This window comes from Theropithecus gelada, chromosome 15 (assembly GCF_003255815.1).
Source record: "Theropithecus gelada isolate Dixy chromosome 15, Tgel_1.0, whole genome shotgun sequence".
Lineage (NCBI taxonomy): Eukaryota > Metazoa > Chordata > Mammalia > Primates > Cercopithecidae > Theropithecus > Theropithecus gelada.
Genome location: NC_037683.1, coordinates 30,771,112 through 30,778,456, shown reverse-complemented (window position 1 = coordinate 30,778,456; position 7,345 = coordinate 30,771,112).

Sequence of the window (7,345 nt, the reverse complement as noted above, 5' to 3'; positions counted from 1 at the left end):
CTCTGATGTTGGTGACGTACAGATGGGGTTTTCATGTGGATGTCTGTTCTGTTTGTTACTTTTCCTTCTAACAGTCAGGATCTTTAGCTGCAGGTCTGGAGTTTGCTGGAGGTCCACTCCAGACCCTCTTTGCCTGGGTATCCACAGCAGAGGCAGCAGAACAGCGAATATTGCTGAACAGCAAATGATGCTGCCTGATCGTTCCTCTGGAAGCTTCATCTCAGAGGTGTACCCGGCTGTGTGAGGTGTCAGTTTGTCCCTACTGGGGGTGCCTCCCAGTTAGGCTACTTGAGAGTCAGGGACCCACTTGAGGATGCAGTCTGTCCATTCTCAGATCTCAAACTCCGTACTGGGAGAACCACTACTCTCTTCAATCTGTCAGACAGGGACATTTAAGTCTGCAGAGGTTTCTGCTGCCTTTTGTTCAGCTATGCCCTGCCCCCAGAGGTGGAGTCTACAGAGGCAGGCAGACAGGCCTCCTTGAGCTGTGGTGGGCTCCACCCAGTTCGAGCTTCCTGGCCACTTTGTTTACCTACTCAAGTCTCAGCAATGGCGGACACCCCCACCCCACCCCAGCCTCGCTGCCACCTTGCAGTTTGATCTCAGACTGGTGTACTAGCAATGAGTGAGGCTCTGTGGGTGTGGGACCCTCCGAGCCAAGCACGGGATATAATCTCCTGGTGTGCCATTTGCTAAGACTGTTGGAAAAGCACAGTAGTAGGGTGGGAGTGACCCCATTTTCCAGGTGCCATCTGTCACAGCTTTCTTTGGCTAGGGACAGGAATTTCCTGACCCTTTGCACTTCCTGGGTGAGGCGATGCCTCGCCCTACTTTGGCTCACACTTGGTAGGCTCCACCCACTGTCCTGTACCCACTGTCCAACAAGCCCCAGTGAGATGAACCTGGTACCTCAGTTGGAAATGCAGAAATCACCTGTCTTCTGCATCGCTCACACTGGGAGCTGTAGACTGGAGCTGTTTCTATTCCACCATCTTGGAACCGTCCTCTTGTGTGTCTTTTTAAAGTTGGTTGGCTTGCTTCACAAAACTTAAGAGCCCGGAAATGTTGCACCCAGGAGCATGTATTTTAAGTGGCTTTACCTGCTGATTCTTGCAACTGGGAACATGTAGCTGCAGTGCAATGTGTTTGCTCTTTTTTGTTTTGATTTGTATAAATTTATGCAGTACAAGTATAATTTTGTAATATGCATAGATTATATGTAGTGGTGGAGCTCAGGGCTTTTAGGGTATCCATTACCTGAATAGCATACACTATACCCATTAAGTAATTTGTCATCATCCAGCCCCCTTCCACTCCCCTCCCGAATCTCCCTTGTCTGTCAGTCTACATTCTATGTCCATGGGTGTACATTATTAAGATCCCACTTTTGAGAAAATGTGGTATTTGACTTTCTGTGTCTCAGTTCTTTCAATTAAGATAATGGCCCCTAATTTCATCCATGTTGCTGCAAAAGACATAATTTCATTCTTTTATATGACTGAATAGTATTTCTTGTACATTTTCTTTATCCAATCATTTGCTGATGAACACTTAGGTTGATTCCATATCTTTGCTGTTGTGAATAGTGCTACAATAAATATGAGTGCAGCTATCTTTTTAAAAATAATGATTTATTTCTCTTTGGGTAGATACCCAGTAGAGGGACTGCTGGATTGAATTGTAGTTCTATTTTTAATTCTTTGAGAAATCTCCATACTGTTTTCTATGGAGGTTGTATTTATTTACATTCTCACTAATGGTATATAAGCATCCCCTTTTCTCTGAATCCTTGCCATCTGTTATTTCTTGTCTTTTTAATAATAACCATTCTGACTGGCTGCTTCTCATTATTTTCAAATTACTCAATTTCTTTCGAGTTCCATCCAAACCTACACTTTCGGCCCAGGTCACCTTGAATGGTGGCTTATAAGATAATTAGGGAAAAAAATGAATGTACCTGGCTTAAGGTCAGAGTTAGGAGAAAATCATGAGTAATTAAATATGATCTTTTCAAAGAAATGAGTGTTGCTGCTGCTATGCTCATTGTTGAGGAAGTATAAGAAAGTGATTCTGATGTAACTTTGCTGGCAAACTTGAGATATTATAAGTGTGTCCACCTCTTTGGACATCTCTTACCTGGAGAACCCATAAAGTACGAGGATATGTTGTAAAAATGTACTGATAATTTTAATAATTGATTTTTTTAAAATCCCTTAACTTGATTACAAGCAAATATTTTCCTCCTACATATACAAGTGGCTCAAAATTTATCAGTATTTTCTCTTGGTAATAGCTTCTATTTCTATATTAAACTAATCATCATATTGATCTGAACTCTTCACTAGAGACTCCTAAAGTTGTGTTTAAACAAAACTAAACAGAGACAAGATCTTTACATTTATAGAATAGATGCCAATGTACTTGTCAGGTTAATTAGAGTAAATAGAAAAATTATGTACACATACACACATTAATGTGGGACTTTTACTTCAATTAATTTTTATGAAGATGATTACTTTTGTGGATATTAAAACATATTTACAAATATAAAAATGGAAAAGGAAAATGTGGTACACACACACACATACACACAGTGGAATACTATTAAGCCATAAAAGGAAGAAAATCCTGACATTTGCAATAACATGAATGAATCTGAAGGACATTGTGCTACACGAAATAAGCCAGACACAGAGAGACACATAATGAATGATTTCACTTATATATGGAATCTAAAATAGTCAAACTCACAGAAGTGGAGAATGTAATGGTGGTTGCCAGGGGCTAGAAAGGGGAGGAGTGGGGGAAATGGGTAGATGTTGGTCAAAGGGTTATAAGTTATAAGATGAACAAGTTTGGGGAATCCAATCTACAGCATGGTGACTATAGTTAACAATACTGTATTGTATACTTAAAATTTGCTAAGAGAATAGATCTTAAATGTCCTCACCACCACCTAACTCCTCCAACAATGGTAACTACATATGGTGCTGAATATGTTTATGAATTTGATTGTGCTAATCATTTCACAATGTATACACGTATCAAATCCATCACATTGTACATTCTTGAATATATATAATTTTTTGTCAATTATACCTCAATAAAGCTGGAAAAAATAAAATAGCCACTCTCACTGACAATGCATACAATTTTCTATTTCATCCCACATTTGCTAGCATTAGTTATTAACATTAAAAATAAATCTCTGCTAATCTGAAAAGCAAAAGGGTTTCCACTGTTGTTTGAATTTGTGTGCTGTGTTTGTGAGGTGGAATAGTTTCTCACATACATATGAAAATAAGTTTATTGCATTTCTCTGGTGGGTTGTCTGTGTTCTTGCGCTTTATTAAGTTTTTTATTCCCCTTTATATGATAAAGGTAGTATAAACATGATTCCTTGGTCTGTCATAAGAAATTTGACAACATTTTGATTATAATTTTTTGAATGACATCCAGAACTCTCAATTTACTTATGCTGTCAACTCCGCTTACCATTCCCACAGTGATTTTACTGTAACGTCTAGGTCTTTAATCCTTTAAATGTTTGAGAAAATTAACTCTAAAGACAATCTTTATGGTTTTCCTATCAGTGTTTACTTCACAATCCACCTTGAATTTATTTTTATGTGCTAAGAATTCAAACAAAAAGATTTTCAAATTTTTACTAATTGTCTAATACCAGTCACTCAATATTTTTCTCTCTTGCTTTCCAATATTTTATGATAAACATTTGACTGACTATTGAGGCTTCATTTTTTTTGGAAGGTTTTCTTGGTCAGTTACGAGTTTTTTTGTTTGTTTGTTTTTGGGACAAAGTCTTGTCCTGTCACCCAGGCTGGAGTGCAATGGCAAGATCTCGGCTCACTGCAACCTCTGCCTCCTGGGTTCAAGTGATTTTCCTGTCTCAGCCTCCCGAGTAGCTGGGATTACAGGCGTGTGCCACCAAGCCCAGCAAATTTTTTTGTATTTTTAGTAGAGAAGGGGTTTCACCATGTTGGCCAGGCTGGTCTTGAACTCCTGACCTCAAGTGATTCACCTGCCTCAGCTTACCAAAGTGCCATAATTACAGGCGTGAGCAACTGTGCCTGGCCACTTGTGAGTTTTTAAATAAAATATTTGAATTCATATGTAGAGATTATCACATTGATGCTTTTGTGATTCTTGTTCCAGCATATACTATTTTAATTACTATAGCTTTTTATTATGTGTTAATTTTTAAAAAGATATTTTTCATTGTTTTTCTCTAAAATATTTTAATTTTCCACTTTGCTTTTGTTTGTAATAAACATTAGAATAAATTGGTCATGATCTCCCCAAAAACCCAATATGGCAAATATAATTGGAACTATATGAAGCTTGTAACTTTATTTGGAAAAAAATCACGCCTTTAGGACATACAGTTATCTCATCCAAGAAACGGCATGCTTTTCCATGAGCTGAGCATTGATAAATGTTTATAGGTATATTTTTCTAATTTTCTTCCTTGAGACTCCATACATTTCTTATTTGTATAATCCATATGTATATATTTGCTGATATTGTGAGAAGATTTTTACTATATTCTGTTTATAATTAATATGCAGGGAAGCCCTTTTTTTTGGTATGTTTATCTGGTTCTCATCGTTTACTGGACTCAGTGCTTCTAATGGATTTTCATGCCTTTGAGTTTTCATTCTACAAGATACATTATTATATCTCCTGCCAAAATGAAACTGTGACAATTTTCTCATTTCTATACTCTTTATTTATTTCATATATTATAGCTCTGGCTAGAACTGAAGAATAATACTCAAGGTGAATGGGAATAGCTATTTTGCTTTGTTTCTGATTTTAAAGTGAGGCATGTAGTGGTTCATAATAAGATTGATTATAATTGAAACATAAACTTCAGTATGCTGGACACTTACTGCTCTTTTTAGAAATTTAAGAATGTGCTGAATTTTATCAAATGCCTTTTCCATTTTTATTGCTCTTATGCATTTCATATGGTATTATTGTAAAATACCATCTGCCTGTCAAGTATTTTAAAACATTAAATTTGCTAAATATTACCTAGTGTTAGATGTAGGTCAAAAATGCAGAAACAGTAGAGTAGGAAGTTCATGAGTTTTAGAGTAAATCAGGCTTGGGGTTCATTTGGCTTTGCCATTTATTTTAGATCAGTTATTTGACTTCTCAGAGTTTCACTTTCCTCATCTATAAAATAAAGATAATAATACATATCTCAGTAGAATTGTTGTGAAGATTCAAAGAACTAATCTCTTTAAAACACCTACTGCAGTGTGTAGCATGTATTATTAGTTGTTCAAAAACTAGTTTGAAACTTAAATTATATGATTTACAGTTCATTTTCTTTTTTTTTTCTTAATTTTATTTTATTTATTTATTTTTTAAATTTATTTATTATTATTATACTGTAAGTTTTAGGGTACATGTGCATACCGTGCAGGTTTGTTACATATGTATACTTCTGCCTTGTTGGTGTGCTGCACCCATCAACTCATCATTTACATCAGGTGTAACTCCCAATGCAATCCCTCCCCCCTCCCCCCTCCCCATGATAGGCCCCGGTGTGTGATGTTCCCCTTCCTGAGTCCAAGTGATCTCATTGTTCAGTTCCCACCTATGAGTGAGAACATGCGGTGTTTGGTTTTCTGTTCTTGTGATAGTTTGCTAAGAATGATGGATTCCAGCTGCATCCATGTCCCTACAAAGGACACAAACTCATCGTTTTTTATGGCTGCATAGTATTCCATGGTGTATATGTGCCACATTTTCTTAATCCAATCTGTCACTGATGGACATTTGGGTTGATTCCAAGTCTTTGCTATTGTGAATAGTGCTGCAATAAACATAGGTGTGCATGTGTCTTTATAGCAGCATAATTTATAATCCTTTGGGTATATACCCAGTAATGGGATGGCTGGGTCATATGGTACATCTAGTTCTAGATCCTTGAGGAATCGCCATACTGTTTTCCATAATGGTTGAACTAGTTTACAATCCCACCAACAGTGTAAAAGTGTTCCTATGTCTCCACATCCTCTCCAGCACCTGTTGTTTCCTGACTTTTTAATGGTCGCCATTCTAACTGGTGTGAGATGGTATCTCATTGTGGTTTTGATTTGCATTTCTCTGATGGCCAGTGATGATGAGCATTTGTTTGAGTTCTTTGTAGGTTCTGGATATTAGCCCTTTGTCAGATGAGTAGATTGCAAAAATTTTCTCCCATTCTGTAGGTTGCCTGTTCACTCTGATGGTAGTTTCTTTTGCTGTGCAGAAGCTCTTTAGTTTAATTAGATCCCATTTGTCAATTTTGGCTTTTGCTGCCGTTGCTTTTGGTGTTTTAGACATGAAGTCTTTGCCCATGCCTATGTCCTGAATGGTACTACCTAGGTTTTCCTCTAGGATTTTTATGGTATTAGGTCTAACATTTAAGTCTCTAATCCATCTTGAATTAATTTTCATATAAGGAGTAAGGAAAGGATCCAGTTTCAGCTTTCTACTTATGGCTAGCCAATTTTCCCAGCACCATTTATTAAATAGGGAATCCTTTCCCCATTTCTTGTTTCTCTCAGGTTTGTCAAAGATCAGATGGCTGTAGATGTGTGGTATTATTTCTGAGGACTCTGTTCTGTTCCATTGGTCTATATCTCTGTTTTGGTACCAGTACCATGCTGTTTTGGTTACTGTAGCCTTGTAGTATAGTTTGAAGTCAGGTAGCGTGATGCCTCCAGCTTTGTTCTTTTGACTTAGGATTGTCTTGGAGATGCGGGCTGTTTTTTGGTTCCATATGAACTTTAAAGCAGTTTTTTCCAATTCTGTGAAGAAACTCATTGGTAGCTTGATGGGGATGGCATTGAATCTATAAATTACCTTGGGCAGTATGGCCATTTTCACGATATTGATTCTTCCTATCCATGAGCATGGTATGTTCTTCCATTTGTTTGTGTCCTCTTTTATTTCACTGAGCAGTGGTTTGTAGTTCTCCTTGAAGAGGTCCTTTACATCCCTTGTAAGTTGGATTCCTAGGTATTTGATTCTCTTTGAAGCAATTGTGAATGGAAGTTCATTCCTGATTTGGCTCTGTGTTTGTCTGTTACTGGTGTATAAGAATGCTTGTGATTTTTGCACATTAATTTTGTATCCTGAGACTTTGCTGAAGTTGCTTATCAGCTTAAGGAGATTTTGGGCTGAGACAATGGGTTTTTCTAAATATACAATCATGTCATCTGCAAACAGGGACAATTTGACTTCTTCTTTTCCTAACTGAATACCCTTGATTTCTTTCTCTTGCCTGATTGCCCTAGCCAGAACTTCCAACACTATGTTGAATAGGAGT